Raw genomic sequence first — 25811 nt, 5'->3', positions numbered from 1 at the left:
TTCGCTCGCGGCCGACTTAGGCGTTGTAGTGTCCGCACACTAATCGATGAGCCCTGTTGAACGCTCTCTGATATGCTATCAACGTCAGGACACTATATGCGAGAGCCACCTTAAATATGCTACTTTAGCAATATCACAACGTTATGACACAGCATGTCATACCTCTTGCTAAATGAATGTACGCACCACTATCACAGTAGAATAAATTATATGGAACGCATATTTTATACTTTTATTATATTTATGCGATTGTTGTCCATCTCCGTAGCCAAGTGAAAAACTGGACCAGAAGAAAACTGGCAATAATAAACAGAGCAGCGGAACGTGCGTTAATATGAGTCACAGACTACGACCAGGTTGGACACTGTTTCCCAGATCCAAAAACAACAGCTATACCTGGATAATGCGGCACTGCGTTTATTATGTCATAAATAATGAAACAACATCTGTAAAAGAAAACAAAGATACGTTAGACAATAATATCAATGAGTATCTCAGGAAAATTGTACAGAAAATTGTGTCAAAAACTTCCTAGCAATCACTCTTTCTCACCTCGAAAACGCAGGACCATGTGGAGCACTTCACCCCAAGTGCATCTGTAGAAGACCAGTAATCCCAAATAATTATACCAAGAAGTTTTGATTAAGACTACAAATGCTAATTTTCCAAAGAAATAGCCATCTTTTATTACATGATCTTTCTGAGCTATATCACAGAAAGAAATTTATGTTGTTTACTATATATAAATCCCAGATACCAAGGAAAAAGACTACGTTTTCAAACACATACAGAAGATAAACTTAAAGAATGTGGCACTTTCATTGACAAAATAAGGACTTTCAGTCTAGCTCAGCAATCAATTTTATTGTGGAACAAGAAGAATATAATTATCACACCGGGAAGAGGCCTTTAAACTTAATACGATGGCTTTTCTTTTTCAACCTGCAGTCAGTCGGGAAATTAAGAGAACAGTGACAGTTAGGTGAAGCTTTGTGCAGATGTGTTGCTCAGTGCTTCTAGTATGTCCCTCTATCGCGTAACGTCGCACTTGTCATTTCTGAACGCACAGTGAGCACCTAACAGTCATATGTTTCCTTCTTCAAGACAGATTCTCGGCTCTACACTGCACGGGCAACGAAGACTTTCCTGCAGCGTTCTCTGTGGGCAGTGTTTGACCACTCACCATACAACCCGGGATCTGTTCTCTCTTTTTTTCATCTCTTTGCTCACAAGAACCTCCGGTTATGAGGACAGCATCTTGTCACAGACAACGAGCTGCAGACCAGCACAGGGAATTGGCGGAAATCACAGGCGGCTGCCTTCTATGACGAGGGTATTGGAAAGTTGGTATCACTCTACGACAAATGTCTAACTCGGAGCGCCGACTATTTAGGGAAGTAGCTGGAAGGTATAGCTAAATGTTGGAAATAAAACAGTTTTGATTTTCACTGCAGTTTCCATTTCATGACCGATCGGAGGTTGAAATAAAGCAGCACTCGTATTTTACAGTTTACTTCATAGAAGCTAAGTTTATTTTAGCAGTACAATTTTTGCCCTAAGGAAGAAAGAAAACTTTTTATTTTTGGCAGAGCATAATTAATTTAGTGCTATGAGAATAAAACTCATTATTTTGGAAGCTTAAAAATTTTTAAAAATAAAATAAATAATAAATATAAAAAGATTAGCAATCCATATCCGCGCCGCCCCCCCCCCCCCAAAAAAAAGTGGTTAGCACGTCTGACACTTATTTGAAGGATCCATGTTCAATTCTCGGTACTGTCGGGGATTTTTCCTTATAGGAGGACTGAAACGGCGTGCACTCAGCTTCGTGATGCCAAAATTTCTGGAGAGTTGACAACGGCCGGAAGAGCGATGTACTGACGCCATGACGCTCCCCACCGCATCCGCATGACGCCACATGTCAGAGAATGATGCTGCGTCCGGTCGACATCGCGTGCCCGGTCGACTTCGCGTGGTGTTCAGGGCCATATCGGGGGGAGAGGGATAGCGAGACGTAAATTGTTATGCTGTTTTATCTTCCTTATGTTTACAAATAGCTCTGGCTGTGGTTTACTAATAAAAGCGGAAACAAGTAACCATATAAATCTTGCACTATGACGGTAAATAAATACTCTTAAAACTGGAGAATGATCACGGAGTTCCTCCTCGATCAAAAAAATGAAGTGACAGACAGCTAGTTGTTGACAGAACAGCTACAAAAACGACAACCAATCAGAGCAAGAGTTTGGCCACACCTTCCGTACTGTGAACAGGTATCGCTCTGTAACCCCAGCTCTAGGTTATCAGTCAGCTACGGATGGCAATTCGGTCTGTCACTGTTGTGATTCGTTTTTGTATACTTTCTTTCTCTGTGCGGTATGTTTCATTCACGGAATGGGTGAAACTAACTGTAAAATTGCTTACAAAAGTGATACTCCGGCAATGCGATCTCAGTATTCCTGCTATTCGGTGGACGAATTTCTATTTAAAAACTGGTTGCCAGAAAAAAAGAAAAATTTGCTTTAAAGAGGAGTTGCATGAGTAGGACTAAGAAAATGTGTTCATTAATGTTAACATCAATCTTGCATACATATTCTTGCGCACTCACTCCTTCCATGTCACTTTGATAGAAGAGTTGTTCACATACGAGTAATACATGGTGACAATTATTGAACTATATAGAAAAGACGTAAATTAGTTACAAACTATGGCATGCACACACTTTATTCAACATGTAAACGTCACTACAGATATTCAGATTTGGGTTATGACATGTTCGATATTCCTGCTATCCTTGTCTATGACGAGGCGCAGACGAATAGCGGAATTCTGCATGACCCGCTGAAGTGTCGGAACATCAATGCTGCCGATGACCTCCTGAATGGCCGTTTTCAGCTCAGCAACGGTGGGGTTAATGGTGTACACATTGTCTTTAATACAGCCCCACAAAAATGAGTCACACGTGTTCAGGTCTAGAGAATATGGCAGCCAATCGAGGGCCATGCCAGTGGCCTCTGCGTACCCCAGAGCCGGAATGCGGTCCCCAAAGTGCTCCTTCAGGACACCACACACTCACCTGCTTCGATGGGTTCGAACTCCGTCTTGCATGAACCACATCTTAATCGAAACTAGGGTTACTGTGGATAATGGGGATGAAACCATGTTCCAAAACCTTCACGTACCGTTCGGTAGTCATCGTGTCATCAAGGAATAACGCAGCGATTATTCCGTGACTGGACACGGCACACCACACAGTCACCCGATGAGGGTGGAGAGACTTCTCGATCGCGAAATGCGGATTCTCAAGGCCCCAAATGCACCATTTTGCTGATTGACGAACCTATCCAAATGGAAGTGGGCTTCGTCGCTAAACCAAAGAATATTTACATGAAAGTCTTGTTCGTCAATTATGTGGACAATAATGATGGCGAAATACAACCGCTATTCCATGGCCCTAGGCCTTAAAGGTTGATAGGTTTGAATTTTGTATGGGAAGAGATATACGTCTTCAATAACAAAAAAAATGTTCAAATGTGTGTGAAATCTTATGGGACTTAACTGCTAAGGTCATCAGTCCCTAAGCTTACACACTACTTAACCTAAATTATCCTAAGGACAAACACACACACACCCATGCCCGAGGGAGGACTCGAACCCCCGCCGGGATCAGTCGCACAGTCCACGACTGCAGCGCCTTAGACCGCTCGGCTAATCCCGCGCGGAACCTTCAACAACAATTTGTCACAGTGTCTCCCGGTTGATTCCCACCTGTAGTCAAGCTAGTCTCGTCGATTTCCTGAGGCTGGTTCGAAACAAAGCGCGTCTCTTTCTTTTTTGACGGCCAACATTGCCAACACTGTCATCATGAACACTACCCGTTCTTTCAAACTTGCGAATGAATTCTTGATTGTTAGTACGCTTGGACCGGCTGTCTTCAGCTTGATCTCGGTCGCAAACTTCCCTTGAGCCGCAGCTCGGCTGCGATTGCTCGCATCGTAGGCCTTCACAGGCACTACACGCTCAGGCACACTCTGTACCGTGACATTTTCACGTGCAAATGGCTGACAACAACAAGAAGCTTGCGCAATCGCATGCTAATTCCCATTATGCTCCGCGACCAACCGTGCAGTTTGAACGTCCTAAAGCAAACCGTTCAGAAGTTATGTTGGTTTTATTCCATAGAGGTCAATAATTGTCACCCTGTATATAGAACATGAAACTAACTATACTGCCTCTTGCCGGGAAATTACACTGCGCATTACCGAGATACGTATGAAAATACTCGTTACGAAACCGCACAGCTGCAGCTACCGGAATCTTTTGCGCCTGCGCGAAACGACGAACCGTCAACATCCTCCCTCCTGTGCTCCGCTGGCAATCACTTTGTTTTTCTGATACAGGTATAACGTGCTATTCCTCTAGCGGAAGGCGCTCACTGCAGGCACTTGCTCTGTTTTCTAGCGAATGGGCTCTTCTTTCGGAATGTGCCACGTACGGCCGGGTCCTGTGCAGTTGCCGAGCAGTGGAGGAACACTGGGAGCATGGAAACGCCGGAAACGTCTCGGGCACGCCGCCGGCTTGGCGGCGGTGTGACTGAGGCCCGCATCTGCATACGGGGTCTGTCCCACGGCCCGCCCTGCTCCCATTCTCCGCGTGCACCGGCTGCCAGGCTTCCTGGTTGCAGACCCGCGGAAAACGAACAGTATGCGGGCGCTGCGTCAATACGAGACCCCAAAGAAAACAACATGCGAAAACCACCTGGCCACTTCATATGCAAATTCTAAACTTCCAATTCATAATCTATACAGGGTGTAACAAATATGTACAGCTCAAACTGCAGGACACATTCCTCACACGTAGACCAAGAAATTATGCTGTACGAACATGGGTCTGGAAGCGCATTGTTTCCGTGTTAAAAATCATTTTCTCCAACTCATTAATCACGGGAACACATAATAACAGAACGTTAGAATCGTCGTACAACGCCAGTGTTTTGTTTGGAATGTCCCTGTAGCCACGCGACGTACGAACATTGCTTGTTTGCAGGTTAGATTAGATTAGTTTTTCGTTCCATAGATCCGTGCTGAGGAGATCCTCGTGGATGTGGAACATGTCAATTTTTTTAAGCTGAAATAACAACACTAATAGTATGAATATATACAATACATCATTTGTTTCTGTTAAAAAATTCGTCAATGGAGTAGAAGGAGTTGGCCACTAGTAAGGCTTTCAGGCTCCTTTTAAACTGATCTTTATTTGTAACTAAATTTTTATGTTTCCTGGCAAATTATTGAAGACGAGTGTTCCTCAGTAGTGGACCCCTTTTTGAACTAAAGTAAGTGCTTTTAAGTCCTTGTGCAGATCATTTTTGTTCCTGGTATTGTATGTATGAACTGAGCTGTTTGTTGGAAAAAGAAAAAAAATGGTTCAAATGGCTCTGAGCACTATGGGACTTAACAGCCGTGGTCATCAGTCCCCTAGAACTTAGAACTACTTAAACCTAACGAACCTAAGGACATGACACACATCCATGCCCGAGGCAGGATTCGAACCTGCGACCGTAGCAGTCGCGCGGCGTTGGAAAAAGAGATAAATTATTTAGGACAAATTTCATTGAGGAGTACATATACTGAGAGGCGGTAGTTAGTATACCCAGTTCTTTGAAGAGGTTTCTACAGGACGTCCGTGAATTTACTCCACAAATAATACGTCTTAGTCGCTTTTGGACTCGGAAAACTTTTTGTTTGACTTGAAGAGCTACCCCAAAATATTATACCATATGACATTATGGAATGAAAGTAGGCAAAGTATGCAAGCTTTTTCATTTTTATGTCGCCTATGTCAGCTAACACTCGAATTGCAAATACACATTTGTTAAGGCGTTTCTACAGTTCTGTGGTGTGCCCCTCCCAACTGAATTTATTATCAAGTTGTAATCCCAGGAATTTAAGACTGTTAACCTCTTCTATCTGCTCTTCTTCATACTTTATGCATATGCTGGGTGGAAACCTCTTACAGGTTCTGAATTGCTTATAGTGAGTCTTTTCCAAGTTTAATGTCAGTGAGTTGGCTTTAAACCATTTATTAATATCCATGAAAATATCATTAGCAGATCTTTCTAGAACTACACTCGAAATACTATTTATTGCAATACTTGTGTCATCTGCAAACAAAACGAACTCTGCTTCTGGCAGTGTAACTGATGAGAGATCATTAATGTACACAAGAAAAAGCACCACATGTAATTTCTTCCCATTCTGATGATGACTGATGACCGACTGTTCCAGCGAGCAGTACGACCGTTGCAAGCACACGGGTTACTACGAAGATTTAATCACACACGGCAGTGTACACATATGCAGAGATGGCAGATGCCCAATTTTAATGTTAATGTCCGTCGGTTTCTAAATAACATATTCGGTGACGGATGGATAGGTAGAAATGGACCAGTTGCCTGGCCTTAACGCTCTCCGACCCTAAACCCATTGGACTTTTATTTGTGGGGGCGTTTGAAAGCTTTTGTGTATGGAGCCATAGTACATTATGTTTAGAATCTCCGTGCCCGTATTATGAAAGGCTGTGAAACGATACGCAATACTCCAGCGATAAATCAGCGCATCTGAGATCCACTACGACTGTGGGTTGATGCATGTATCAATGCCCGCGGATGGGATATTGAACATCTTCTGTGAGAAAGAGTGGTATGTGGTATGCTGGTGCGTTCTGTTCGTGATTGTTTCCCATAATTAATGAGTTGGAGAAAATGACTTGTAACATAATTTCTTCGTCCACGTATGAGAAATGTACCCCACAATTTATGTCGTACACTTTTGTTACACCCTGTATATACTGTCTGCGCTAAGTGTCACTTTAATTATGAAGAAGGTTCCTTTTCATCAGTCAAATGTGCAAATATGTGTGAATTTCTAAGGGACAAAACTGCTGAGATCATCGGTCCCTAGACTTACTCACAACTTAAACTAACTTATGCTAAGAACAACACACATACCCATGCCCGAGGGAGGACTCGCACCTCCGGCGGGAGGGGCCGCGAAGTCCGTGACATGGCGCCTCAAACCGTCGGCCACTCCGCGCGGCTTTCATCAGTCCAGTTTTTCGTTATGTTGATGATAAACTGTCTTTTTGAACTGCTGATTAAGCCCCATGGAAAGAAAAAACTGTAGATTTCATTGATCACATGAACAGCGTACATCCCAACTTAAATTTCACTGCTCAAATGGGGGAGGAAGGAAAAACACCCTTTACAGACGTTCCAGCTGAGCGAAACTTAGATGGTCGGCTTGGAGTCTCGGTGCATCGCAAATGTGTACTGTCAAACGATTCACACAGACTTTTATCTGCACGCGTACAGTTTCCACCAACCTGTTTAAAAGACACGTGTGCTGAACTCTCTGATACACAAGGTGTTAAAAAAAGTGTTCCATGGTCCAAATCAAGAAAAAATGTCCAATGAACATGGACTCTAAAATGCGTACTTTAAGAGCTTTTAGCACTTTGTCATCTTCGCTACTGTGAAACATTTCGTCTACTACAAGCTCTTTACTACTACGAACGACTTACAGAGTACTGTAAACAAATGAGGATACATTCCTCTATTACTGTGTTGTCAATGTATACATCATGCAGTAAACATCTATTGGTGTTGTTAATGTAAACACCGTATTCACAGTCCTGGGTAATTCACACGTGAAATGACAGACGCTTCCATTTGTTGTGTTCTGGTAAATGGAAGTAGCCTTCGATCCCGTGTCCAGTGTGCCCATAAATGTCCAGAACCCACGGTGCCATATGTACTACTAATACAATCTCAAAACATACCACAAACTTATCAAAACACGGACTGGTTCTATTAGAACTGATGTGTGCGCTGCACTTACCCAGAACTGTGAATATGTTTTAAAGTAACAACACTGACAGACGGTTACAACATGCTGCATCCATGGTCTATAACAGAGAAACGTTTCCTCATGTGTTTCCTGTATTCTGCAGGTCGTTCGTAACAGCAAAGAGCTTGCAGTAGACAATATGGTTCACAGTAGCTAAGGTGACCAAGCGCTCATAGCTCTTAAAGCACACATTTTGGAGCCGATGTTTATTGGTCATGTTTTTCTTGATTGCGACCGCTACGGTTGCAGGTTCGAATCCTGCCTCCGGCATGGACGTGTGTGATGTCCTTAGGTTAGTTAGGTTTAAGTAGTTCTAAGTTCTAGGGGACTGATGACCTCAGAAGTTAAGTCCCATAGTGCTCAGAGCCATTTGAACCACTTTTTTTCTTGATTTGGTCCGTATTACCAAACATCAAATAATTTTTTAACATCCTGTATAGAGCTAGATGCATATGGGACGAGAAGCATCTCGTCGCTGCAATAAACCAAACTACTTCCGTGTTTAGATATAATGGCTATCGAGCACATGAAATCTAATCAGTTGCCTCAAAAAAACGCTAATTCAGGTCGAGCCAAAGAGCACTGTAAGATCGGCACACGATGTTCCTTCCGTTCTATGGAGCAATATAAAGTAAAATGGGCCGATTCTTACACAGATATGGAAATAAAACAGTTTTTCGCCGTCTAAGAAAATCAAAGAAATATTGCGCTCTGTGAAAGACAGTCATGGGCTCAGAGTTCCAGGCATTTATAATAATCCACGTGAATGTGGCACCAGCTACGGGGAACATGTCCGAAAGAACAGACACCATATTCATATAAGTATATAGTTCTGGCAATACCGGCCATGACCTTCTTCTTCTGTGCTGATGCACACATATTCCCCGAACTCTCACGGGACTTGGTAAGAATGTCTTCCACGAGTAATGAGTGCGTTGGGTAGGGACACTACGAATGTAGTGTGTGGACAAACAAGGTGAGAATGTGGGTCTCGCGGGAGGCGTGCGCGCGATAGTCCCTGCAGTCGCGCTCTCCTCTGTACCCTCGGTGGCTCAGATGGATAGAGCGTTTGCCATGTAAGCAGGAGATCCCGGGTTCGAGTCGCGGTCGGGGCACACATTTTCAGCTGTCCCCGTCGATGTATATCAACACCCGTCAGTAGCTGAAGGTATTAATATAATTCTAATTTCGTTCTGGACGGCTGTAGGTTATCAATGGTGTCTGTTCTTTCGGACAGACACCATATTACATAAATTTTTATCAAGACTTGCGAATTTTAACCCTGTAACAGCTGTACCTTACGACTCATGACTGAATGTCAGGCGTTTCAAAAAGTGGTTTTGCTGGTATTTCTTAAATCAAGAACTTTGTGAAAGGAGCAGATTGAAAAGCTCTTTAATAACTTGCATCTGCAATAATAATTTGTCGTTACAGAAATTTGAGCTTGTCTAACAATTCCCCATCTCTTTTCTGTTGCAGGTGAGCTCCGCAGAAAGAAACAAGTCAGAATCTTGCACGATACGAAACTAGATATCTAAGGTAAATAATGTTGATATTCATAGCGAACTGCAGCATGCATTGCCAAATTTTTCGGTAAGTTCCTACCACAGTATTACCATTTAAAACAAGAGTTTGGTGCGGCAGTCAGTTATCGTCGGTATAGTTAGCTCATTGCAGATAACTCAGTAAACCAGTTTTAGTAAGGGCAGAAGTGGAATACGTCTTCCCTTCTCTTAGAGAATCATCCAGACTTGTAACAGAAATGGTTGGAAAGACCAAAATAAGAGTTGGCTAAGAAGTTATCGATTCAGTAACCCCATCTTCCAGCTGAGTTGTCAGTATCGCTCCCTAATGGTTCAAATGGCTCTGAGCACTATGGGACTTAACATCTGAGGTCATCAGTCCCCTAGAACTTAGAACTAATTAAACCTAACTAGCCTAAGGACATCACACACATCCATGCCCGAGGCAGGATTCGAACCTGCGACCGTAGCGGTCGCGCGGTTCCAGACTGAAGCGCCTAGAACCCCTCGGCCACTCCGGCCGGCAAAACTCAGCTGGACAGCGCGCCTTCCCTATTCTACACACGGCAAGCACGCTCACTCATACTACAGGCTTCGTGAATGTGCCTGACTATACTCCGTTCATCCTAAGAATAAACCTGATGTAAATAAACACAAACGCGATGATTGGTCAGAAGCCGTAGTACACTTACACTGGTGTTGTTAAGCTCTTGGAAGTAGGTTCTATTTATGTATTAGATATATTATTACTAAGTTACGTTAAATGAAGCTTTAAGAAATTCAAATCAACAGCCATCAACGTTTTTCTTAATCACGTTTTTGCTAAGTAGTTTTTATTTCAGAAATCGTAAAAAGTCACAGCCTCCGCACTCTTGTCGCGCTGTTAAAACGCAGTATGAAAATCGCTGAGGCTTCTTCTTGTTCCGTAGTGAATCACGTGTGGGGAACACGGTTAAAAATTGCCAAGAAATATGTAGTTCTTAATGTTCCTCATAAATTTACCGAGATACTCGGCTTTGAAGTTTTTAGAGAGACTATGTTGGATACAGTTTAGATATACACAAAGAATGCTTAGCGGGATCGGCACCGTAATAGAATGATAATTTAGTGCAGTTGATGGTTTGCTTGTTCAGGTTTCCCCTAAGTAATTTTTTTCTCGTTCAGTTTGAAATATCCACATCCCGTAATTGTAAAATCCGTCGTCATTTTTACAAATAATGCACGTCTGCTTATTTCTAATTACATACTGCACGCGAAATTCTTGTTTTCATTTCAAATATAAATTCTTAATTCTCGACATTTTATGAAAGACTGTTAACAAAAGTTGCTTAAATTTAAAAAATAACAATTTAATTTTTTAAGGTAATAACGAAAAAGCAAATACTCTTTATTTGGATTATTTCCATTGTTTTATACTACAGTATATATAGAAGTGTCGTAGAAACATGAAAAACAATCATTTTCACAGCATCGAGCACACCATACAAACACTGCATTTTTACATTTTCCACTGTACCATTACAATATAAGCCCAACAGAACTGATCTGAAGCCAATTTAAGGGATTTGGTCCGAGTAATAACAGGATTGTTAAGCTGCCAGGCGTAGCACGCAGCTTTTTCACATGTCACTGCCGAACGCTGTGGGATATAGACAGCACTTCATAAAAAAAAGAGGAAATGCGGCGCCTGGTTGGCTTCGTGGATTTTTTTGTTGATCGACTCGTTATCAACGTAGCAGATGACAGTTCCACAATTGAAAATTATTTCTCGGATTCGGATGAGGAAGGAGCTAGGAGATTGCCATATGACTGATTGTCATTAATACCTTCAGTGGCTTCAGTATTCAACAGTACGGTGAAATCCCTGCAGTATGCTTTTGCATTACATATAGCTAGCTCGCTCAGAAAAATTAGCCTGTGTTTAAGTTAGGAATTTGCCTCACTCTTGTTTGTAATTACTATGTCAGGTGGCAACGAGAGCATTGTATGCTTTCCGTCTGATCACATAATATGCGCGCGGTAATGATGGAGTTTTTCCGAATATTATATCTTTCTATTTAAATGTTAAATGACATTCGAAGCTGTACTGTTTCTTTGCTCGTCGTATTTTACTTCTGAACTTCAATCGCAGGTTAGTTGGGCCGCTGGCTTGCCAGTGCTGTCAAAGTTAAATGCTCCGGTAAAACTGTTGTCCCGCATTATTACTCTATGTCCGTGTAACACAGCATACAACCTATCCTTATGATCGTACTTAACTGTACTGGTCGCAGCTTAACTTCCGTCCCACGTGAAACGAAATCCAATGAAATGTAAGCAAACGCGGAAGAATACACGGCTTAATGTTTCCATCAGGTTTATTCTAATGATGAACAGAGTAAAATTTCGAGGTTGGCCGTGAAACAGTGCTACCACTCGTCATAATTACCATCTACGTGCAGATCCACATTTCATTATAATTTGCAGTTCACTCAATTACGTTACTGATCAGATTAGCCTTACTCGCTTAGGCTAGTTAATAATAGCTGAATGATGGAGAGTTATTGACGAAGTACTGTGTAATGCTGCCCTTCGGTGGTCGCCGTGTTTCGTGTTGACAGAGTAGTGGATATCTTTTAAAATATAAATACAAACGGCGAAATGCTATAACTAGCCATGAAAAGTATCACTACGTGCAAGCTTATTCGCTTACGAAAGTAAATTTTTAACAATACACCCAGATGAATATCTATGCGTTGAAACTGTCGCTAGGCTGTGTTATTATCTGCCGTTTTTGTTGCAAAATATTCATTCCCGTAAGAAATCTGAAACGTGCGCGTATGATATACAACACAACGTCTATTATGTTAGCTGTGATATGCATTTAATCAGTTATTCGATTGCAGGAGTGCCTATTACTGGCGTCAAATGTGTACTTCTAGCAAATGATTTTTGTATGTGTTTCATCGCAAGAATACATTATAACTTTCCAGTTCCTTATTTCAGTCTAGTATTTGAAACTTCGTGACCTCTTGGGAAACCACGTGCATATATTAAGGAATGTGTGAAGCTTACGAACTGCAGCTGCCACTCATTACAAAAACGAGTCGCATGAAGCAGTCACAAAACCGATGAACTGTTTTAGACACCGTTCAACAGTGGTTACAAACTTGTGTGGCTGGAAACGTTGCATATCCGTTCGACCGTCGTTTGTCGAGCACTTAGCCGTCCAATCAGAGCCCTTGCCGAGGCCAGGTGCGCTAAGTGGCCGTTGGTTGCGCCCACGACGAATTCGACACAGAATACCACGTGACCTCATCCGCGTCTACAGCGCCTCGGTCAAGCTTAACTCGGGTGTACACATTGCCAAGGCTATCCGCATTCCTACAGCATCCGCGGCTGACGGTGAAAATAAAACGCATACGCGTTGAGACAATTAATGCTCTGGGCAGACGCAAAACCCATCAATTACCAAACACAACAACAGATGATGACGTGATAGTGCAGGACTGAAAACAGACGAACATCAGTTTTATTTTTTACATGCATCTGACTTCGAGGGCCTACCGGTCAGAAGATTCTACGTGTAGTCGAAAAAACAGCTTCGTATTCGGCATGTTTGCAAGACTTCCGATGAACATAAATAAATTACTGTGATTCTAGAGCAATTAATCGCGTGTTATTTTGCTAAATCTTGCAGATAACCTCAAATTTTCAAAAGAAGTAAATGAAGCACACATTTGAAGATAAATGTTTGTCGACTATCTGTATTATGTTACCTCCGAAGGCAGACGCTGTTTATGTATGCTACAACCACCATTTTACCGGGAGAATTTGCTGTGTTTAATTAAAATCTTTTACAAGACTTGAATGCTGCACTGAACCTGCTACGAAGTTAGAGACCAAACTGCATCTGTGCTACAAATATAACTTCTTTAATTATTTGTAGTACTGTTTACCAAATGCATCTTATCCTTCAACGTTAGAATATCAGGTACAAACTACGTCGTGTTACTGTGAAATCTAATTTCTATTTAAAAATCTACAACCTAAAATATGTAATTAAGATTTAACTGGCGTCACTTCGTAATTTAAGCTGTCGCATTTTTTACTTTCACCTCGACAACATTCTTCAGTTGCGCTTGCTATTACGCTACGTAAAAATAAAATGTACTTACAGTTCACTTATGACATGCCTGGCGTCCTAACAGCTTCTGCTTCTTCTCGTTAACATCAGGAAGCCTCACTTAAATTTCCCGCACGTCTAATACACTGTATTCGACATATTTCCACCGTTCTATTGTGTGGCAGTTTGATCAGTGGTGATGCGCATTTGTTCTATGTACTCTTGCCAACTTAAGCAGATGGCTTAGAGAATTTGAAAAACGTCTGTGATTTAAGCACACCTGCGAATCGTGATTCCCTGCAAGTAATATGAAAATAAATGTGGAGTAGGAAATGAAGAAATTGTGAAAACACTAAAGGGTAAGTCGCTTAGCATATCACGATGTATCCCGAGAACACACAAATATACGACACGAAAGTAAGCTGCCGCCTGTTAATCGTCTGAGAAGCGACTGCGTTCAAAAGATCAGACTCATCCAAGGCGACAATTTTCGATGACAGACTCCTCATGTTAATACATTTTGGCGTGCGCGTTGTTGTGATGAGGCGTCCTAATACCTATGAATAATTATATTTTTTATCATTATAACAAAAAGCGGCATTGTCAGTCGTTGTTAAAAGGTCATTTTGTATGTATTTGCACTAATCAAACAGTATACATGAAGAATGGACAAACTGGTAAAACACTGGACTAGCGCTCTAGAGAATCTAGATTTTAGTTTCTAAGTGATCTCTGTAATTTAAGTATTTTGTGGTTTCGTACATCACGCCAAGTAATTCTTCAACATGACTCACGTCTGTATACTCCCGCATATAGAGATCTGAACCTGTCTGTTGTATCATCAGGGATATGTTGACTCAGTCAAATAATTTTACCATTCAGATACCGGAGTCTGTCAGTTTACATGTTAGTAGACATCGACTAAAATATATTATAGTTTACTGAACTGCCACGCTTTGCTCGCGATCATTATTGTTTCTCTTGTCCTGCCTTTCTCCAAATTAAGGGAGAGCCTTGAACTCACTGACGTTTTCAGACAATCATAATTCTCCCGCTTGTATTGCGAAGTGTAATACTGGTTCAAATCAATCCCTCGTACCCTTCTCCATTCAGATATTACGTAGTGTGATCTGTGGTTCCATTTGTCACAGGAACTCCTTATTTGAGCAGCACGGAGAAAATTTTCTTGTTAGCTTTGGAAGCTGATCTGTCCTATTTAAGTAGTCTTGCTTGTGTAGGAATGATAGCTGTGAGTTTTGGTATAAGAAATCCGATATTCTGTGGCATCTTACACCACGATTTCGTCGCTGCCCATTGAGTACTCGGCGTCCCAAGCTCGGTACCTGCTGCCATCTAGACTTTTTCTGATGTGGGAAAGTCTGTAACAGGGCTTCTCCAAGTTTTGTTTGCGCTCCTATGGTGATGTGCTTCTGTAAAGAAGGTATCCGAAGTTTCAAGAGGCACCGTATCGAAGATTTATATCGTATACCCGGAAAGCGGAAAAACAGCATCTGCTAAGTCACTACGTGGACGAGAATGTGTTTTTGAGTGATTGTGACAGACGGTGATCGAAGACGATTGTGACGTTAAATAAGAGGACGCTGCATGCAAAAGTCACTGTAAAACTGTATGCTGCGCTCGCGAATCTGTCCCCACCAAAGCAACACGAAGGGAGCACCATAAGCGGCGAATTGCAAGGCCAGTTTACCGTTCGATCGACGAAAGATCCGCACGCAAAGACTGGAAAGTTGCACACGTCACTCCAATATTCAAGAAGGGCACTAGGAGTAATCCACTAAATTACAGACCCTTATCATTAACGTCGGTATGCAGCAGAATTTTGGGGCATATATTGTGTTCGAACATTATCAATAACCTCGAAGGAAACAGTCTGTTGGCACACAGTCAACATAGATTCAGAAAACATCTTTCTTGTGATACACAACTAGCTCTTTACTCGCATGAAGTGTTGATAGCTATTGACGAGACTTTTCAGATTGATTCCGTATTTCTCGATTTGGTTCAAATGGCTCTGAGCACTATGGGACTCAACTACTGTGGTCATAAGTCCCCTAGAACTTAGAACTACTTAAACCTAACTAACCTAAGGACAGCACACAACACCCAGCCATCACGAGGCAGAGAAAATCCCTGACCCCGCCGGGAATCGAACCTGGGAACCCGGGCGTGGGAAGCGAGAACGCTACCGCACGACCACGAGACGCGGGCATTTCTCGATTTGCGGGAGGATTTTGATACTGTACCACACAAGCGGCTCGTAGTGAAATTGCGTGCTTATGGAATATCGTCTCAGTTGTGTGACTGGATTTGTGATTTCCTGTCAGAGAGGTCACAGTTCGTAGTAATAGACGAAAAGTCGTCGAGTAAAGCGAAAGTGATTTCTGGCGTTCCTTAAGGTAGGGTTATAGGCCCTTTGCTGTTCCTTATCTGTGTAAACGATTTAGGAGACAATCTGAGCAGCCCTCTTAGGTTATTTGAGATGACGTCGTTTATCGACCAATAAAGTCATGAGAAGATCAAAACAAATTGCAAAACTATTTAGAAAAGATATCTGCATGGTGCGAAAATCGGCAGTTGACCCTAAATAACGAAAAGTGTGAGGTCATCCATATGAGTGCTGAAAGGAATCCGTTAAACTTCGGTTACACGATAAATCAGTCAAATCTAAATGTCGTAAATTCAACTAAATACGTAGGAATTACAATTACGAACAACATGAATTGGAAGACGTAGAAATGTTGTGGGGAAGGCTAACCAAAGACCACGTTTTATTGGCAGGACACTTAGAAAATGTAACAGATCTAGTAAGGAGACTGGCTACACTACGCTTCTCTGTCCTCTTTTAGAATACTGCTGCGCGGTGTGGGATCCTTACCAGATAGGACTGACGGAGTGTATCGAAAAAGTTCAAAGAAGGGCAGCACGTTTTCTATTATCGCGAAATATGGGAGAGAGTGTCACAGAAATGATACAGGATTTGGGCTGGACATCATTAAAACAAAGGCGTTTTTCGTTGCGGCGGAATCTTCTCACGAAATTCCAATCACCAACTTTCTCCTCCGAATGCGAAAATATTTTGTTGACACCGACCTACATAGGGAGAAACGATCACCATGATAAAATAAGGGAAATCAGAGCTCGTGCGGAAAGATATGTGTCCCTTCTTTCCGCGCTATACGTGATTGGAACCCGGAATTGTGAAGGTGGTTCGATGAACCCTCTGCCAGGCACTTAAATGTGATTTGCAGAGTAGCCATGTAGATTTAGATGTAGAGTTGGAATTCCAAAACCACATATCAGTGATGGAACAAGAAAACGTGGTGCCGAAGCCATAAAACCTGGACTGTGCAGCAGTGGAAGAAAATCATTTGGTCGGACGAGCCTTATTGCACACCGTTCCCAACTTCTGGCCGAGTTTGAGTCTCAGGAGTGGAACATTGGGGGTTGGGGGGAGGGGGGGGGGGGGGTTCGGTGATGATTTGGGCAGCCGTACAGTGGTATTCCATTGGACCCATGAGTACTCTGCAAGGCCGCATTACTGCCAAGGATTATGTGAACATTTTGGCTAGGTCCGTCCTATAGTACAGTGTTAGTTTCCCAATTGTGGTGCTGTGTTCCAAGATGAGCGGGGGAGGAGGAGCCAACATCCAAGGCAAGAACATTGGCTATTGTTGTAGCTAATCGTGGACTGATGCCTTTCCTTGTTTATTCAGTTCATGCTTTCGTGGTGTTAAGTTGTGTGTATCCGTATTGTTTGGAATTTTTTTATTCGATAAAAATGTCTCTAATTTCGTAACTACGGGTCCCGTTTATGGTTTCATCCACGTAAATATAAGAATTTATGTAAAGGAAACCAATGTATCCACCACTAAAATTTTTCAGCAGTTCGTGTTCTGTCAGTTCTCGCATAATTTTTCTCTTTTTATTCGTAACACTAAGAGGTAATTATTACGAATAATAAATGCATACAGCACTCTTTCATTCTCAAATAGTTTGTGATTACGAAATTATACGGCAAAGTAGGAACGTCTTCGCTGACGATGTCAGTGAGTTGTTGATATTTTCTTTTCTATTTTTTAAAATGTACTTTGTTACGAATGAAATTACAAAACTAGAGGATAATTTCGTATTACGTTAAATGTGGAATGAGCAGTAAGAATCAGTTTATACCTGGATAATTACTGGAAATACCAACAGATAATAAAAAAGCATTACTGTGTGTAGACGGAAAGAAACGGGATATTTAATGTTAATTATTTTTGTAAGTATTGATTAATAAATATGCTAGCGGATGTATTTGTGTTACCTTTCACGCCCTTCTACAAATTCATCATTTAAGATTGATGTTAAAAATGTTGATGGTTTGGGGTCGATTATTATGGGCCATTGATATTTAGACGTTGATGACGAAATCGAAATCAGCATCAGTGAGTTGCCAACATCCGTCATTTTTAATAGGTAGTGGACCTCATCATAACACTCGTACCTGGAGAAAGTAGTCAATGACTTCGAGTTAAGGAAACCCTTGCAATTAAAATGATTGAACATTTTGATGCGAAGGTATAACCAACGACGTCTTACGACGCCGCTTCATTTTTACTAGCAGTTGGGGTGCTGTGGGCACGGGAACACCTCGGATATTTTAAGACGCATTCTCATCGCGAGAACGTCTGCCAGTAATGCGCGCCAGACTACCAGATCTTCAAGGAAAACTGCTCTGTGGCCGTTGCTGGGCACTCGGCCGTTGGCCGAGTAAAACACGACGGCAGCAGAGTCAACACTCAGGTGTGACTCACGCCCATCGCGGGTGAACCGTCACTTCGATTCAGCCGCAGCGCTCTTCCAAGGTTCTCTGGCGAAGTGCGCCGGTTGCCAGCTGCTACTGAATGCGGCACAATTGGAAATTCTACAGTCCTTCACATACATTATTAGATCTTTTTACTTCTTATCTATATTTTTTCGCACCTCTTTTTCTATCTAATGAGATCGAAGCCGAGGGCATGTTTCTTTCTTCCGTAGAATTTGGGAGTGAGATCCAGTGAAAGGTCTCTAGCGCCTGTTCACGAACAGCATTTGAGTACTGTCCTGTGAAGAACACACAGACACGGGTACTACTAGTTTTTCAACGATATTTCCATTTTCTGGTGCACATGTGGGAGGGGTACTTGTTCATAGTGTACTTGCAAGGGAACCTCCCCATCGCACCCCCCTCAGATTTAATTATAAGTTGGCACAGTGGATAGGCCTTGAAAAACTGAACACAGATCAATCGAGAAAACAGGAAGAACTTGTGTGGAACTATGAAAAAAATAAGCAAAATATACAAACTGAGTAGTCCATGTGCAAGATAGGCAACATCAAGGAAATGTGAACTCAGGAGTGCCGTGGTGCCGTGGTTAGCGTGAGTAGCTGCGGTACCGGAGGTCCTTAGTTCAAGTCTTCCCACGAGTAAAATGTTTAATTTCTTTATTTTCGCAAAGTTATGATCTGTCCGTTCGTTCATTGACGTCTCTGTTCACTGTAATAAGTTTAGTGTCTGTGTTCTGCGACCGCACCGCAAAACCGTGCGATTAGTAGACGGAAGGACGTTCCTCTCCAATGGGAACCGAAAACATTTGATCGCAAGGTCATAGGTCAACCGATTCCTTCACAGGAAAACACGTCTGATTTATTCAATACGACACTGGTGACGGCATGTGCGTCTCATGACAGGAATATGTTGTCGACCCACCTAACTTGTACACTTGGCGAATGGGTAAAAAGATTCTTCTACCTCTCTCGATTTAGGTTTTCTTGTGGATGTGATAATCACGCCCAGAAAAGTGATGAAAACATAAGAGTTTGTCACATAAACTGAAAATAAAAAATTAAACTTTTCACTCGAGGGAGGACTTGAACCAAGGACCTCGCGCTCCACTGTTACTAACGCTAACCACGCGACCACGGCGCGCCTGAGCTCATATTGCTCTTGATGTTGCCTATCTTGCACATGGACTACTCAGCTTGTATATTTTGCTTATTTTTTCATAGTTGCACACAACTTCTTCCTGTTTTCTCGATTGATCTGTGTTCAGTTTCTCAAGGCCTATCCACTGCGCCAACTTATAACTAAATCTGAGGGGGGTGCGATGGGGAGGTTCCCCTGTTAGTGCTGTTCTGTTTTGCAGTACGCGAATGCCCTTCCTAGCACGAGATCATTCTTAATGAACCGCCATTTGTGATAGACTGCAGGACTACTCCACCGCCACCAACCTACATCCCGCGTAAGGATCGCGAAGACAAGAAAGGAGAAACCAGGATTCGTACGGAAGCACACATACAATCGTTTTCCCCTCGCTCCGTTTGCGTGTGGAACAGGAAAGTAAATAACTAATTAACAGTGCTACAACCTGCCACCCGCGATGCACCGTATTGTTGTTCGCGGAGTTATGTGCCGGCTGATTACAACTAAAGCGCAGCTACTCACGGAGATCCAGTGTGGGCTATAATTATCGTATGGCAGCGAAACTTGGTACATACGCTAATACGGAATCGATTTATACAGGAAGAAAAATAGTTACAATTTTGGCCACCAGGTGCAAATCTGGCGCTGTACAGCATCTCGTCGACGTCTGCAGTGCTACGCGGCGATTAATAATAAAATTAATATTATGCTTTCCTCGTTTGTTTGACCTTTTCTGCCCGCGTCCCCTTCCTAATCCATTACATGTGGGAACAGTTCTATACGTCTTTGTTGCATTCGCAGTGCCAGACTTGCACCCGGCGGCCAAAGTTAGAACTAATTTTTTTCCCACCATAGGTCGGTTTCGCATAATGCATTAGAATAGCTAACAAGTTAATACGATAATTACAGCCGACACTGGATCTCTGGGAATAGCTACACTTTAATTATATGTAGATGTAGACATCGACGGCATGCTGAACCCTAATTTTCCCTCCTCTCATTACAGATGATTCGAGTGTAGAATAAGCGTTCGTCTTCTATCCTCAATTCAGGAGAATTTAGGGAGAATTTTTTAATTTAATATGGAACACTGACTCCAGACTGGTAAAATGTGAACTTCACGTGGGATCGTTGGCTTTAATGCACCCGTAGGTGCGCCCAAAATTGCAACGTCTTAAGCCATCGGCACACGGACCGTGCTGTCGAACGTTAACGTTGAGCGTGCAGAGTTCAACGTGCTGCTGAACGCTCAGGAACGATGCGACTTGTGCATACGGTACGTGGGCCCCAACGTGGTATACGCGACCGCAACGCACTCCAGCGGCAGTTGAGGGATGTTTCTAGTTCGTAAATCACACTGTTTACTCAACGGGCGCGCGTAAAATTCCCACGTTAGCTCTATTAAAACGCACATTTTCTCCATCGTCCATGAAAAGGAAAGTACCATGTCCAATCAATAAGGACAGAGACATATAAAAGTTCCATTACAAACAGTGCGGTACAAATTTAGAATACTTCTCCACATAAGATAAACATTATTTCATCATTCCCACGTTTTAGTAAAACCCCAAGGTCAGTCTTACTTTATCACTGTTCCTACCCAGTAGCAGAATCTTTGCAACATGTGAATTACGAAGCGTAAAAGAAAAAGGAGCAAAATATCTTTATACAAGAAGCGCAAGCTGTCCTGTAGATTAAGCCAATCGAACAAAGTCAACCCTCAAAAAAAGGTGAACTTATATTTACATAACATCAAATATTATAGTATATACTTATATTAAACTAATAATAAAGTATCAGAACCTAATAAAAATGTGAACGTTAGGAAATAAAATTTAGAAAAGTCAAGACGCGAACCTCCAGCCCAACTAGTCACATCACATAAGACACTGACGCTCCTCATTACGTTATACCAAGAACAAACAATTCATCTAATCAAAGTATGTTACCCCTTGCAGAAAACCGTATCGTAGATATGTTACTAATTGAAATTTAATTATAACAAATTGTACCAAGAACAATGCGTTTTGGGTGGATCTTCCATATGTCGCTGCCTTCAAATAGCTTACTCTCATAATAAGCAAGTTTCAATAATTCTTTTGTTTCTCGTTATTTTATTGGAACGAATCACACAGTTACCAACGGGTTTTCCAGTGATTCTGAATTTGCTGGTGCTCAGAAACGGCATATATACACATAAGCTTGAAATGAACGCCAATATGGCGCCTCACAACTCTGTACTGAAGGGAGACGGCGTGCGTGGGACGTAGGTGGCGTTGTCCCATCTCATTGGTCAACGCTCAGACGCACGCTCAGAATATCTGATTTGCCAGATATTGCTCTGCACGTTCGGAAAGACTCCCGAACGTGCGATTCCACGCTATGACGTCAGAAACTCAGCACGCTCAACGCTTGGATGCACGGTCCATGCGCCAACTGCTTTAGTTTAGCCGAACACATTTGCCTCCTTTTTAGTACGAAGTATGATATCGTATATTCAGTGTAACAGTTCGTCCAGGAGGTGCCATGACTACGAGTAGTGTGTGGTGTCGTGCTTTGACGATGAAGGAGATTAGCTGTCGACGAATACACTTCTATCAGCTGACTATCCGTCATTGCCTAGTCCCACAGTATTTTTCCCCTACGATATTTTTTGCTAGCTATTGAGCCATTTGTGCTTCACGTCTTATGAAACTGCTCTAAACGTTTCAGAATTATTGTTTTCACGATACTCTTTTCTAACGTAAACCTCACCTCTAGGACTGCCATCAGCCAATTTACCAACCCCGAAACTATCGATTCAGTATTAATGTCGTTGGTATCTGATTAAATTATTTGCGACTCCCTCAGACACACACATCATAACTACGGATGCTAGGGTGATCTTCCCCCTAGATTATTTCTTTCCTTTGTAGTAAGTTCGTATGAGCACTAAATTTGGATGACGTTGTCAGATTACACCAGAGCGACGACTGCATAAGAGCACCACTGAAAGCTCATGAGTAGTTTTGTTGCATACACTCCTTACATTCTCCTTAGCGTTAGGTGTTCTTTGTTGTCTGATTGGTGCCTGCTTCTTTACTATTAAGCTTTAAAGACACCTCATCCAAATCTTCGACTTTTCTTTTAACAGAATTCCACGATATTCTCTTGTTTAATATTCTGGAGCTGGTGAGTGGTCATGATCGTCTTCCAAATTGGCAAACAAATTTTCGCTGTCTCCAGTAAATAAATTGAAAGACCTCCGTGAATTCTTACCACAGTATCTCCACAGTGTTACAGATTCTACAAATCTTCGCATCGCAAGTTCAATGTAGATACCACGATCATTAAAGACGCTGAAAAATCTACCTCTACCATAAGTTTACTTTAAGTGGCTAATTTAAATTAGACAACGAAACACTGCGTAATCTTGCAGAGATGACTAACCAATCGGGGGTCGGATGGTCCCGCTATCTGAGGACAAAGTTCTCCGAATTCGAGTGATGGTTTACTTGACCGCTTTCGTTAGAACTCGTGGAACGCTATCCAGAACTGTTGTACAAATTTGTTTTATTATAGTATAGGGAAACTGTATCCCTCATTATTGCAATTATCTCATAAACTATTACTTGCACAAAAACGTCGTTAGGGTTTTCTGTAGAACTCTGGGAGTTATTCAGAACTGTGATCATATTTTGTACACAAATTGGCAAATAATTTATTTTTATAATATCAGATTTTTGCCGAGTACTACTGTTTCCGTCACGAAATTCTGCAGAGCGATTGAAATTTTGCGCAAGAGACTCTCAAATTACAACACTATCTATCAAGAACTCGGAAAAAATGTACGTCTTTCGAAAGTTTCGTGCCATCTTCGTCAGCCTCACGATACTACTTTCATACACCGCATGCTGTCATTCATTCCTGTGTTTAATTTTGAGAGTTTTTATGTATGATAACATTCATGTTCTCTTCAAAAGACATATTTTGAGTTACGATTTATTGTAATGAGATGTATGAAAGCTTAGTGCCTTGTTAAAACACATTAATCATAAACATCAGCACATACAGGGGCACTGCTAGTGTGCCACGTGAGTAGCTCGGCTCGCAGCATGTCATGGGTTTGAGCAGTTTCGGCCATTCCGTGCAGTGGTAGCAACGTACGATTTGTGACCTGAAATGGTAGAAATGGCACACAGAAGTCATAGCGCCTTCACACGTTCAGTATTATTGTTAATACAACAATAAAATGATGGTCTGTATGCGACTATTGTCGTATTGTCAATGCTACAAACATAGGCAAATAGTACTGTTGACAGTAATGATGCAGACCAAAATATTCTCAGTATTGCCAGTACCCTCTGAACATTTGTAAACTATTCTTGTCCGTTGTGGGCGTATTAGAACACTGCAACTGTTGGAACTGAAAGTAATTTATAATAAATTAGCTGCAATCAGTTGTTTTTACTGGCTTTCACATTTTCATAACAACATTTCAAGCTGCCTGGCATCCCATCTTCAAATGTTTTGCCTCGGGCATGGATGTGTGTGATGTCCTTAGGTTAGTTAGGTTTAAGTAGTTCTAAGTTCTAGGGGACTGATGACCACAGATGTTAAGTCCCATAGTGCTCAGAGCCATTTGAACCATTTTCTCAAATGTTTACATTTATTTACGTGTCGTCAACATGTTTAAGTAACAGCTCTGCAGAATTTTGCGACGGACGATTGTATGATAGCTATTGTAAAATTTCGTAAGTAAAGACACCTTGTTCACAAAGCGTAAATAAATAAAGACATTCGAAGATGGGGTATCGTGAAATGAATGTACTCTCAGAAACGTGTGTTTTGAGGTATACTTTGTTGGCGTAGCGTGTCGGGTAAAGGATGCGTTTCATATCGGTGCGTTACTCCATAAATATTAAGGTGTGTCCACGCGATGCTTTTTGTTCAACTTCCTGCGCATGCCCCTAACTTTCCAGCAGCGCAACTGCGTATACGAATTTAGACGTTTAGGCATTTAGGGGGCATGCGCAATTTCCTGGAAATGCTTCCAGCTTTCGGTGGGAATCTTTGCACTTTTTAGCAGACTACAGGCAGTTGGAGCCGATGACTGTTTCACTGTGTAATGTGTCGAGGTTGTGATGCGAAGGATTTATGTGCAATAATGTCTGTTAATTCCAAAAGAAGCACGCATAAATTTATAGATGATTACAGATAAAGAAAAGTCGTATGGAATGCAGCTTCTAAAGAGTATTTGAATAAAAATTTGAGATGTGATGCCCTTGCGTGTCAAGTATTAGATAAAAATCCTCTGATTATATTATTGTAAAAAGTAAGATACCTTAAGAAGAAGAATAAGCCAGAAATTTATGAAAAGCGTATACGAAAACTGTGGACGAATATTCATGCTATGGCGACTTAATAACACAATAACTGAGGACCTGACATCTATACGTAAGAAATGATGGGGCACGTGTAGCTCCTTTAACCTACAGAAATTGATGTTGCAAAAAATACAAAATTGTAAAGCACAACCACTGTATTAGTGGATAATGGCGCCCCTGAAATCCCCAAGGTTGTCGAGTCCGAAGATATTAATTTACATACAGTCTTTCACGATTTCAAGTTGTGTAAAAAGCTTTTTCTATAAAATAATACAGAAATGGTGCATTTAAAAGTTATTAGCCTTCACATAACGACTAAGTGTTTTTCAGATTCAGCAATAATTACTGAAATGCTCTGTTTTGGAATGAGAAATAAATATTTCTAACTGGTACATTACTTGCCGGTTACTAGCAGACGAAATATTATTGCCAGCCTTATCGTTGCAGTTTCCCAAGCATAAAATCTGAATATCGCTGTGACCTCCTCCTGAAATTTGAGAACAAAACGTAGTCACTTTGGATTTCTTGTACCTCTATTATTTAGAAACTTCTTTAACTATAGTCGCTTTTGCGTTTTCTTTTTCTGTCCCCATCACAATAAACGCAGCACAAACTCCCAAACAAAGAAAGGGGTCCATAGCAGACTGCTTGCGCAACGAGGCAACATGTGGACACGAGAACCCATTCACACACGCTAACTTTATGTACACGTGTCTGTACCTTTACGTCATGGGCTAATAGGTTTGACTTGATGCGCTAGGAGCGCTGCTGTCGCATCACATGGCGAGGCAGCCCGCGAGCTTAATTGAGTGTGTGAATTAGGTCGGCGAGTCACCAGCGGTTTTCCGTGCCTGGTGTAGGGAAATCATCTCCCGACCATAATTTTATTTGATCACCTTGAGACATTAAAATTCACATCTACAGGAACACTACTACTCTACGGTACGA

General features: G+C 41.8%; 1 protein-coding gene across 5 annotated transcripts in view; it reads left to right on the top strand.

Moving 5' to 3' along the window:
* Window positions 1–25811, top strand: part of LOC126419273 (PDZ and LIM domain protein Zasp-like) — a 292415-nt gene that overhangs the window by 152494 nt on the left and 114110 nt on the right. The window lies entirely within an intron of this gene.

Source organism: Schistocerca serialis, chromosome 9, assembly GCF_023864345.2.
Source record: "Schistocerca serialis cubense isolate TAMUIC-IGC-003099 chromosome 9, iqSchSeri2.2, whole genome shotgun sequence".
Classification (NCBI taxonomy): domain Eukaryota; kingdom Metazoa; phylum Arthropoda; class Insecta; order Orthoptera; family Acrididae; genus Schistocerca; species Schistocerca serialis.
This window is presented reverse-complemented; position numbering and strand designations above follow the sequence as displayed.